Raw genomic sequence first — 12,925 nt, 5'->3', positions numbered from 1 at the left:
TCTTTTTACTCATATTGGGGGCCATACCTTCTAATTATTTGGTTATCACATTGTTTGAAGAGATAGTGCTCATCCCAATGGTAGTAGCGAACATCATGCATGAACTTCTTCTTTCCCTAGCTATTCAAATCAGTAGGAAAAATACCACTAACAAGAAAATTAACAATGTCAACATACCGTAAAATTGTTGTGGCAAATAATAGTTTCTCATTAGGAAATTCCTTCTTAATTTCTAGTTCACTCCTTAGTTCTTTCATAATTTCTAGCCTAGAAAGATGGCCAACTACTTGGTTTTCAATGCCTTTCAATTCAATAATGGTCCAATCTAAAGCTTTTTTATGTTAAGCTAAGACATGAATAAACTACTCTTTTGCCCAGGCTTGAGATTACCAGAAATAATCATAGGCAAAGTTTCATTGGATCTCAAATAAGCATACTTAAGGTTTGAAGGTAAATGATTTAACTATAAAGTGGGTGGGTGTACAAGTGAGGGTTTTAGATGAGTAAATTCAGAGAAATCCAAGGGATTGAATTTCATACATAGTCTAGCTAATAGTAAGATAGACTATTGCACATTCCTTGAATTTTCTTTGAGCTCTTCATCATCTTCTTCATCAAGCTTCAAGAAATCATCAATGTGCAAAACATTTATGGAACATATTTCTGTAGCAAATTTATGTAGCTTCCTCTTCCATAATAGTTTCCTCATATTGAAGGGATTGACACTACTTAGAACCATCCACATATTTGAGGGTGTTGAAGACATTAATTATTACCCTTTGATCAGAAACTATCATAGTAAATTCACATTTTTCATAATCAATCAAAATTCGTCCCGTGGTTAGAAACGATCGCCATAAAATAATGGGCACATTATCATCGACTTTAGAATTGAGAATGAGAAAATCGACTAGGAAGACAAACTTATTCATCTTCACTACAACATCTTCGATCCTCTCTTTGGGACGAACATGGGATCAATCTGTTAATTATAAGGTAACTTTGGTGGGTTTCTCATCTCCCATACCAAGCTTCATAAACATCGATTTAGGTATGAGGTTCACACTAGCACTGATATCACTCTCCTACATAGTTTTCACATATAAAGTATGGGATAATAAACCCGCTAGGGTCCTTCCTTTTAGGTGGCAAACTATTCAACATAACCAAACACTCAGTTGTTATGGAAATAGTTTTAGGCTCTCCAACATTTATTTTCTTGGTGACTATATTTTTTAATAACTTCACATCTATAAGCATTTGATCAATGGCCTCCAAAAATTGGACATTGATGTACAAGTATTTTAGAACATCCACGAACTTCTTGATATGAAGGTCTTGAGTTTTCTTCTTTAATCTCTTAAGGAATGGTGGTAGGGGTCTGATTTTTTCTCTTGCTTGACAGGGTTTATCTTTTGCTATAGCAATATTCAACCTGTCTTTATTGGGTTCACTCGTCGAACACTCATCCTTTTATCCATTAAATGTGAGTGCTCTTGTGGCTCAGGATCTTTGTTCACAATGTCATTGATAGGTTCTTTGAGTTTCTTCTCCTCTACTTATCTTCTTGGTTTAGTTGGGTGTCACTCCTTAGAGTAGGTGCACTACATTGCTCCTTGCTTGGAGCTTTAGTGACTCCAATTTCACTAGGTAAAATTCCTTGGGATTGAACATGTAAATCTTGGGCAATTTGTCCCACTTGAGTCTTCAAAACCCTTAAGAAAGAACTATGGCTTTGTAATAGTGCTCATTATCTCTTAATAATTATGACATGGTCTTGAAATTGAGCCTTAATAGTTGTCATGAAGTATTAGAAAGTAGTTTCCAAAGAGTTTGTGTTCGATGAAGATGTTGAACCCTTGTTGCTATTTTGCCATGGCAAATTTTGTTGAAAACTTAGGGGTTCAGTCATGTTGTTTTTTTATTCGAGCTATTGGCATCATTGACTCTTTTATTCCTCCAAGAAAAATTAGGATGCTAACACCATCCAGGGTTGTAAGTGTTTGAATAGGGGTTGTTACCTCTATTAAAGTTCCCCAGGTAGTTGGTAACTCACGGTTTTTGGGACACTCGCTCACATGGTGATTTCCATTGCAAAGAACACAAGAAGAATTTATAACCTTGACTTCCTTCACCTTACTAGGACTTTGAGTATTCTTCAACATGTTGGTAATAGTCGATAATTTTTCTAAATCTGAATCTTTAGTATCTAAATCAAATATCCCTTTAGTTTTCCTCCTTGTTTTTAGCCTCGAAGAAAAAAATCGATAGTCATTGTTTGCTATCCTATCAAGGCTATCAAATGATCTTTAGGTCACTTATCTAGCAAAGTTCCATTTGTTGAAGCATCTAGCTTCATTCTCGTTGGAGCATTTACACCATTTTAGAACATCATAACTTGCGCCCAATCATGAAATCCATGGTTTGTACACTTGCGTAGGATTCATTTGTATCTATCCGAACACTCGTACATAAACTCGTCATCAGTTTGAAAAAAGGAAGCAATATCATTTCTCAGTTGAGTGTTCATTTTGTGTGGATTATATCGTAGTAAAAAGCTTTTCATAGGTTTGTCCATGATTCCATCAAGCTGGATGGTACTCCTCTAAGCAATTCCCTTGCTCGATCTCGTAAAGAATAAGGAGATAACTTTAATTTTAGTACATCCTAATACACACATTGCTGTCAAAATGAATCACATACCTCTAAAAGGGCTCAAATATGTTATCTTATATCTTTATGAGGTGCACCACCAAACTGTCTAATAGAGTTCAACATTTTGAACATCGTCGGTTTGAGCTTGCAGTGGGCTGCTTAAATTGCTGGAGTTTCAATCCTGGGGTTGAGATCATCCAAGATGGGTGCTAATTAATCTCTAATAGGTCTTTGTCGAGCCACAACTCCATCATTGCAAATTATTGCAGCATTTAGATCTACAAGATCCTCGACTTGGTTTTAAACTTCATACATGGCTCTTTGAACTCTTTGAACACATCTTTTTTTATGAGAGAGTCTCTCAATTTTAAGTACTAATGGCTTTTCAGGTCTTCTTTAGGCCATGCAACAACACAACATCTGAAAAATGTATAAAAAATAACAAGTAAATATATACAAAAAGAAGAAATAAAGTAGTGCAATAACTACACTTAAAATCACTAATTACCAATCCCCATAAACGACGCCAAAAACCTTTTATGGGTGTGAGTGTATTATATTATGAAACATAAATTGTGCAAGTATATACGTCGAACAAGTAATAAAGTGATGAGTGAGTATTGCATCCACAAGGATTGGAGGGAAATTAAGCAAATAATATGCACTCGAACTATAAATAAATAGTTTATATAATGGTATGAACAAATTGATGTTAATGTTGTTGCAAAATATTGAAGAGTGTGAAATATTGTAACAAAAAAATAAAGTAATGTAATGTTGTAGCAAAATTTGTGTTGAGAAACGAGTGTACAAGATAAGACAAAGATACAACCTCACATATGTGAAACTCTCAATAAGGATAAAAGGTTGTGTCTATCTTGGAATCCTATGTCTTTCCTAAATGAATGTTTAACAATTTTCAATTAATACGATGCTCAACAAAGTTTCTAAGTTGTTTTTAGGCTATCTCTATTAATAAACTAACAGTGAAAAATGCTAAAACAATACCTCTCAGCGTGAACCCTAGCATGATATTATTTATGAAGTCCTATTATTTTTTCTCGTTAAAACCCTATCTTTATCTCTAAGGAGAGTTAGGGTTTTGTTTCACAACTCAACCTCATTGTCCATTTAGTTCTAAGCTTAACTCTCTCGATATTAAGCATCAAAAATAGATAAAGGCTATCTCTCAAAAGCTCTTACAAATCTAAACTATAAAAGAGTGAAGAAGGCATGTATATAAACTAAAAATGCTTCAAATTCATTAAAAAATATCATCATCCAAAATAAACCTAAGCCAAGCTAAGTTAGCTCATGGCTGTGTAAATATCATTCATAATCATTCGTTTAATACAACCCATATAAAAAAAGATGAAAAAATAAATAGCAACTAAAGGATGAAGAAAACTCACAAGTCGTGAGGTGTCATGGACTGTCATGAATCACCTTGATAGTTGTTCATTCTCCCAAATGTCAACAATTTTTATCCCCTTGGAGATCCAAAAATGAAGGTCACCACGATGAAGAAGATAAGAATGAAGAGTTGTCGCCTCTCACTTTTTTTCTTTTTTATCTCACACATTTCGTTATACCTTTAATGTGGGTGTCTTTAGCTTTATATAGTAGGGGTTCCTAGGGTTTTGTGTACCGTAGGGAAAAGTTTCCCTTCACATGAGTAGGACATAACTGGATAGGGGTCATGTGTAAATTTATAAAAATATCTTCATTTTGTCCTTTTATATGCCCATAAATGTTGTCTATAATGTTGTAACATATTTCCAATTCTCCTAATTTGTTCCAAACCTGAACAAATCACCATCAAACTCTACCTTTCTCTCATCAAAGCATCATTTATAAGACCATTAAAGACCAAAGAGCAAACCAAACCACATGCATGATTAATGCAACTAAATGATCTTGAAACCAAACAATAACACAAGTAAAAAGGCACGAAATATACCCTTTTTACTAAGTTAACACTAAACTCACTTTTTTTCAAAACTTAACGATATTTTTTTAATGGGTACTTAAAATGAAACAAAAACTAAATGTTTGGCATGGTTTTGAAAAAATTGAAAGTTGAAGTACTAAAACGGTTCAAAACTGATAGTTTAGGAACTAAATATGTAATTTACCCTAGATTTTAACTCTTTTTTTGAACTCAGATATTTCATCATCATTATATCAAATGTCAACTTTTAATAAATAGATTCCATAAGAGATATCAGTGGTTAAGAGCATTGTTAATGCTCTCTTTAGAGGTATTGCATTTGAACAACTATATCGGTAAGGTGTGTGTTATCAATGGCTAAAAAAGATTATGAATAGATATTATCTTATAATCACCATACTATTTCAAAAAAAAAAACTTTTGATAAATATAATTATATATTTATTTAGTATGTATAATATAATGTTGGCTCATTATTATCTTGTTAACCATTATATTTATATTTTAAGGAAAAAAACTTCTTATCGTTATGATATTATAAATTGAAAGAGACACTTTTATAATTTTAAATAAGGTAAAATTATAAAGGTGTTCCATTTTTTTTCAATTTGTCTTATTTTGGTAATTGATTTTAAGAAAATAACATTTTGGTCACTTGCATTATTAGTTTATTACATTTCATTCACTTAATCATTTACTCTCGTTAGTTCGATGACGTGCCATGTTAATAAAAAAAGTTAACTCCTAATATAATCTCTAATTTTTCAAATCTTTATTTTTTTACATTCTTCAAATTAACAAAAAAAATCCCAAAATCCCCTAAATTTTCTCTAATCTAATCCTAATCATCATCTATGATGTTGTTGTCGTAGTCATTCACAGCCCCATCCCTTTTCAAAACCCTAACCCCTTCTCACTCTCATCATCATTAATCTAAACCCCAAGCTCTAACATCTCATTAGTTCAGTCTACTTGCCCATATCGTTCGTGGTAGTAGAGAACATCAAACAAGGCCACAAGTGTAACTCCCTAACTCTCCATCCACTATTTTTAGGAGACCCATAGCTATTTTTGAAGCTCTATAGATGAAAATGTTGATTTTTTACCTTCTATTTTTGATCTTTTCTAGCCAAGAGCTTTATATGAAGATATGGAAGAAAATAGGAGGGGGAAAAAGGTGATTGATGAAGGTATGGTGTTATGAGGTCATAAATAGTGGCCTTTGTCCTCTTCCCTCTCTAATCCCACATTCTGTCTCCAAAACAAGAAAGAAAATTTTGATTTTATTTTTCAAATGAGAGACAAACACTTTTAGTCATTCTTCATCATTTCCTAATTCAAAATTCCTCTTAATAAAGTAAATTGGGCCCGATCTTCACTTAATTATAATTAAATCTTAAATTTTAAGGTAAATATACCTTAAATCTATCGATTCATATTTCAGGTTAACTCCTATATGTTGACTCGAGATTTAGGGTCATTACAACTGACCTGACAACACAAGCGCACACGACAACCCAAACACGAGGGCGTTGATTGGGCGAACCAAGGCGAATGTGTTTTGGGGCTGGAAGGAAGAGTTTCAGTGATCATGAGGTATAGATGTTGGATACGTTACGTACGTAGAAGGTGAGTAAAGGGCAAAGCAAGGATTAGAGGTTGGCGTTCAAGGGCACTTGGGGGGTGCGACAGACACAATGGGTGACCTTATTGCTTTCCCAACCTATTGGTAAAACACAAGGAGTCGAGCAATGACTAAAGGCAATGGGTGACCTTAATTCTTTGAACCGCCTGATTCCGTTCGTTTTTTCCTGCATGATGATCTAGCTCCTGCTGTTGAAAGCTAATCTGTCCCTCTCTTTTTGTGAAAAAAACCCTTCAATGATCATTGAATTTGGTTCACCATATGGAGGCAGTTTCCCCATAATTTACTATCCAAAAAGTCGGGTTAAACCTTAGAAAGACCCGAAACAACCTAGGTGGAAACCACCACATTAAGAGAGGCTATAATTATTAGAATTTTGTGCTTTTAGCGTAAAATTTTACATAATTAATGTAATTTATTTAATAAAATTGTATATGTTTTTATTCATTTCATGTGCATATTATGGGGTTAAACTTGAAAATATATTTAAATTAATTATTAAAAATAAATATTGACTCTTTGATTATAAATTAATTAATTATAAATTATATTAAAAGATTATTTATAACATAAAAGATAACTTATATTATGATAATCTAAATAATTTTATAATATCTAAAATTATCATGAACAAATAATTCATACTACGACTATTATGATATCTAAATATGAAGATGAGATAGTTTATCTTTGTTACCTGAGCATGTTAACTCCAAAATAGAAACATATATGTGTTAGCAAAATAGATTAGATATAAGATGAATTAATCTTAAATCATTTTATAAATTAAATTCACATGTAACATTCAGAATATATTTATCTTACTCGTAAGTAAATGTAGAACTATATTTTTTATGACGTTTCCTTTTATATCTCTGGAACTGATGTTTTTCAAATTAATGAAGTGATCTCAGTGGTAAAAGGGATAATTATTATCCCTAAAAGTCTCGAGTTTGAACACTAACTATTATAGAGTATTTGAACATTTATTGTCAAATTGATGGTTGATAAATTAAGAATATAGCTCATAAATGATATAAATATGTTTATAAATGGAATCACAATCCGATTAAAGTGTAAAAAATATCCTCTGGGTGATATTGTACGTAGTATAAAATGAAACATTTTATTAGTATTTGAATGTTTCTTATTTATCTAATATTTTATTATAAATAAAAGTATATTGATAATATTATATATACATTAATATTTTAAAAATGTTGAGAAATTATACTAATCAACTTATCTCAATGGTTAAAGGAATCGTTGTTGTTCCTAGAGGTCATAAGTTCGAGCACCAATAACTGCAACAGGATGATTAAACGTTTATTATCAAAAAGTTGAGAACATTTAAAATAGATACTATTTTATAATCACCTTAACTTAATAAAAAATATATATTAAAAAATTAAAAACGATACAGTAAAACATATGAAAATAATAATTATATTAATTGGACGCAATTTTGAATTAAAATTTGGTTTTAATCTTACGGTTATAACCCCCACCACACACATATATAAATAATTGTTTTTTTATCAAGTGATTATGAAGTAATATATGTTTAAATTATTCTCAATCATTTAATAATTAATGTTCAATTACCACGTTGTAGTAGTTGGTGTTCAAACTCTAACCTTTAAAAATAACAACTATTTTTTTAATTATTGAGATGAATTAATTTATATATATATATATATATAAAGACTTAGAATTGGACCCCGTTTATTGTGGGTATATTTTAAAGCCATACTATTTATTTAGCAGAAAATACTGCCTTAGATTACGCATAAAATTACATGGTCCTGACGTGGGCCGTACATAAATATAAAATAAACAATATTTTGAATTAACTAATTTAAACTTTAGCTAATAACCTCAAACCCATTTGTTATGTGCCTAAATACTGATAATTGCTTCTAATAATCAATATTTTTTGTCTAATAATAATGGGGAGTTGTAATTTTATTTTCAATTGAGAGCTCGTAAAAATCTAAGTTACTTTTTATATAAAAATTTGATGGGAATAGAGCAGATGAAATGATGTATAAACAAATATTAAAAAGTAAATTCCTGTGAATGGACCCATGGTGGGTCCACAAAACTCTTTTTTCTTCATAAAAAAATATAAATATAAGAGATTCGCGGCATTTTATCAAAAAAAAATTACTCAAACAATCAATAATTACATGATAGGAATATTTTCTCAAAATACTATCGTTCTAATATACTTTTTGATAGAGTGATAATAAAGTGTGTTTTAAGATATGCACCTTGCAGATGTGGACGAAAGATGTGGATTATTAAGCGCGCCTTCCTATGATTCTGTCCAAGCTGGCACCAAGATGGAAAAGCACAGATTGTAATCCATGCCTTAGCGGGGAATTTATAAGTGGCGGAACATACCCCCTTTAATACTGTCAAATCGCTGTCCCCTCCCCCTCCTATAAATATCCTCCCATACAACACTCAAATCACACAAACAAAATTTATTCTCTTCCTTATCAATTCTTATAGCGAGATTTAAGTAAGTTTTGTTATCGTTTCTAGAAGTTATAATTTTTTTTATTTTTTTATAATAGTATAATAGTTTATTATTTAATTATTATTTAATTTACTAATTTTCTTATTATTTTTTGCAGTTATAAAATGGAAGTGGGTTGCTGCGTTTAGATGAGAATCATATCTTAAGTCATTTTGCCAACACAGTAACAATTTTAAGTTTTGTTATTTTAATTATTTTGAATATTTTTTTTAGTATTAGTTTATATTTTAATTATTTTATATTTTGTTATTTTAATTATTCATATTTTGTTTGCAGGCCTACCACCCAATCCCCAAGCCCAATACAAACCAGATTACAACCCAACATCATTTTACCCAGATCCAACACAAATACAAGCCCAGACCCGAAGACACAAGCCCAACACCAGGCCTACCCACCCAGTAGACCGACCCAATGGAAAATAATTGGAGCCTGATCCAGTTCAGGCCCGAACCGGCCCCAAGATTCGACCCGACCCGATTATCATACCCAGGGTTTCTAAAACCCTAACCCTAGGGAGTTGATTATTACCGTCGCCGATTGTTCATGCCTGTACAAACAATGATCGATCGCTTGTTTCAACAAAAAATCAGTCAGAAAATATTATCCTAGAAATCTAGGATATTATTGCCTACCCAAGGCACTCAAGTCCATCAAGAGGCTATCACAAATCAAATAAAAATGGAGAGAAGAACAGAGAAAGAACATTCGGGTAGGATAGAAAAAAAGATCAGAGAGAAAAAGAAGACATTTGAGCAAAAAAATACTAAGAACAAGAGAACAAAACCGATCGAAAAAAAACAGAGAGTGAAAAGAAAAAAACACCAAAGAGAAATGGAAGAAAAAGAGGGAGATTCTTACCTTGTATGAGTGTTGGAGCCCAAAGGTCGCCGGTTTCTTGGGTGTTTTGAAGGTAAAGTTTCAGTTTCCTTTTAGATCTAGGGCTTAGGGTGGTATTTAGGCTAAAGTATATTGGGTTTCAGGTAGTTGGTTTACTCCGGCCGCCGTGCGTTAGCGCCAACGTGGGCCGCCGCCGTCGGCGGCAACGTATCTCTCCCCCGTTGAGAGAGTTGAGAGCACATCTCTCCCTCTCTCTTTCTTCTGCTTGTATGTGAGGAAAAAAATAAGAAATTGATTGAGTTTGGCCTTGTTTTGGGCCTTAAATATCATAAACGAAACGATATCGTTTAATGGGGGACCTTTAGTGTGTTTTCGAGTTATAGTATAATAGCTATGTAGGTCCTTGATCTCTTGTAATCTCACGATTTAGCCATGGAATGAAGTTTACATTATTTCATTTTAAGCCTTTATCTTTTCATTTTTATATTTTAGTCACTATCCTATGTATTATATCATTTTTGCTTATATTTGATTTTGGTTTCAATATTTATAAATGTTATATTTAGCCACTGATTTAATGTTTTGGGCTAGTTTCTTTGATATTTGAATTTGGCCATGATATTTGTAAATATCTTATTTTAGTCACTACTTGACATGTGGTTTAATTATGGTCTAGTCCTTTATGTTTTTGCTTATTTCATTTTAGTCCCTAATGTTATTAATGTATTATTTACATCTCTAATGCTTGTATTATTTAATATTTACGATTTGGGCTCTAGTTTATTTGTAATTATTGTTTTAGTCCTTTTAGTTACTGTTTTTATTATTTATCCCTTTAAGATTCTATTTTTGGTATTTAAGTCCTTAAGTTTTTGTTTTTACTATTTTGGCCCTTTAAATATCTATTTATGCCATTTTAGTCCTTTAAGTTTCAATTTTACTATTTTGGTCCTTTAAGTTGCTGTTTTCTCATTTTAGTGCTTGTAACTTTAAATATTTACTTTTTGATCATTATATTTTGGGTTGTAATATTCGTTTATATTTATTTCAATCTGTATGTATATTTGTATGTTATTTATTCATTTGTATTATATGTAATTAAATATGCTTATATTATTTATTGTAAATATTTTTATTTCGCATGTTTCTAATCATAATTGTTTTAAGATTAGAAGAATGATAAATTTAATTGTGATGGAAATCTATGAAGACTTCTTTCAACTAAAGGAAGATGCCTTTCCGAGGATTTTCCACACAAATGTTGTTATATTCGTTATTTGTATTCGTTCCACATTTATTTATTTTGATTATTTTTCACTTTTATTTTGTTTTAATTTATGGTATTTTATCTTTGCAAAAATTATGAAATAATGTCTTTTTGTGAGGGGAATCTATGGGAAAGTCTCCTAACTACAAAGGAAGTGCATTCCTGAAGATTGTTCACACTTTTTGAATAAAATCAAATGAATAAAAAGATCATAATTTAAATATATTTTTTCGAGTTTGTAATTCCCAATATTTCAACAATATATAATCGTTTGGGAACCAAAATTTGGGCGTTGTGGGGGTGTCCCACACGTAACCGACTCCCGAACTCTTAAAAACGAATCTTTGGTAAAACACATACCATTTTTTTATCATTTAAGGTTTCCAACCTACCTAACTTAATTATTGGTGGCAACTCTAAAATCAATTTTTTTCCAAATTACATTTCATCGCTTTTCCCCGAAAACTAAATTTTTTAAGTCTAATGGATCCTCGCGGAAACGTTATGACAGCTTGGCGACTCTGTTGGGGATTTCGAGAGTCAGGCCTTAAACGATTATACATTGTTTTTATTTTTGGGAATTACAAACTTAAATTATATTTAATTTATGATCATTTTATTTATTTTATTTAGAGTTTTAACATATTTTGCATTATTTTATTTTTAACTAATTGATTTTTTATTTTAGTAATTTTCAGATTTGAACAGATTTTGGAAATTGTGAGAATGTTATTTTTTTCGTCATGTTTTTAAAGGTTTGTAAGTTTCTTCTCACACACAACACGTGCATTTGCATATCATAATCTCACTTACGAGCTTTGTCCCTTTTAAGTTAAGGTGAAAGCTTAGCCTACATGAGATAATTTGTTTCTCTGCATGTGTTTTAGCTAGTAACCTTTGGGGTTCATATACCTTATGTCTACGTGAGATAAATTGTTTCTCCGTTTGGACACAAGGGAATGTATCCTCTCGAATTAAACTTGATACGCACGAGCCTGTAATGGGCCATGATTGAGGGTTTGACAGCCTAAGAAGGCACTAACATGGACAATTCGAGTACCTTTTTTTAGAACCCAATACTACATATAGTGAGTCCTAGTAACCCACCACTATAAAATTCATGTCGAACCTTTGTTCGTCAGTAGGTACCCACATTAAGTGTACACAAAGGAGAAATGACTCTAAACCTCTTTTCTTTACATGCATTATTTTATTTTCTTGATATTTGAATTCTTTTATACTAACACATTTTCTATGTTTGATTTTTTTATTTATTATTGTTTGGCATTGCATGATTATCATAAATAAAAGAAAGGTGTTGATTAACCAAGTAATCATGATAATAGAAGAGCGACCATTAAAATGGAAAAGAGTATTCATAACAAGGAAGAACACAAACTGGCGGTCCGAGCTTGGTAGTTTGCCTGGGATTACGTATCACAAACTGCATTTGTAGATGGATCTCTCTTGTAAAGATGAAAACTCTTTTGGATGAATGGAACTCTTTCTAAAAATGATTACTTTTAGAAATCGATACCTTTTGCATTTGCATTCTGCACTGCATTTATTTAAACGATTTTCACATTTTTGCATCTGCATTTGCATATTCGCATTCTGCATGGTATTCATTGAAGCATTTTTTACATGCATTAATCATGGAATCATGGCTTTATCTCGTGGAGGACTATGAGGAAATGTTTTAACTGTGCAACTTCGTTCACACAATACTGAGAATGGAAGTCAAAATGGAGCAAGATAAAAAAGCCACCATGGATCGTATCTTGCAACACCAAAAAGACCTAGTTGACCAAATAGTAGAAAAATTGACTGTGCTCAACCAAGAAAAAGGCAAAGAGAATATTTCCTCGACCAAAGAAGCTTCTGAATGTGTTAATGCATATGCAAATTCCTCGATACTCATTTCACTCCATAAGATTCCAAGCCACCAATCACACGTCTCCACCACTAAAACTCATGCAACTGTATTAGATTATCGGGGTAACCCTATTGATCATAACATGC

The sequence above is a fragment of the Hibiscus syriacus genome, unplaced genomic scaffold, assembly GCF_006381635.1.
Source record: "Hibiscus syriacus cultivar Baekdansim isolate YM2019G1 unplaced genomic scaffold, ASM638163v2 tig00001713_pilon, whole genome shotgun sequence".
Lineage (NCBI taxonomy): Eukaryota > Viridiplantae > Streptophyta > Magnoliopsida > Malvales > Malvaceae > Hibiscus > Hibiscus syriacus.
The sequence above is the reverse complement of the archived record's forward strand: the minus strand, read 5'-3'. Positions refer to the sequence as shown.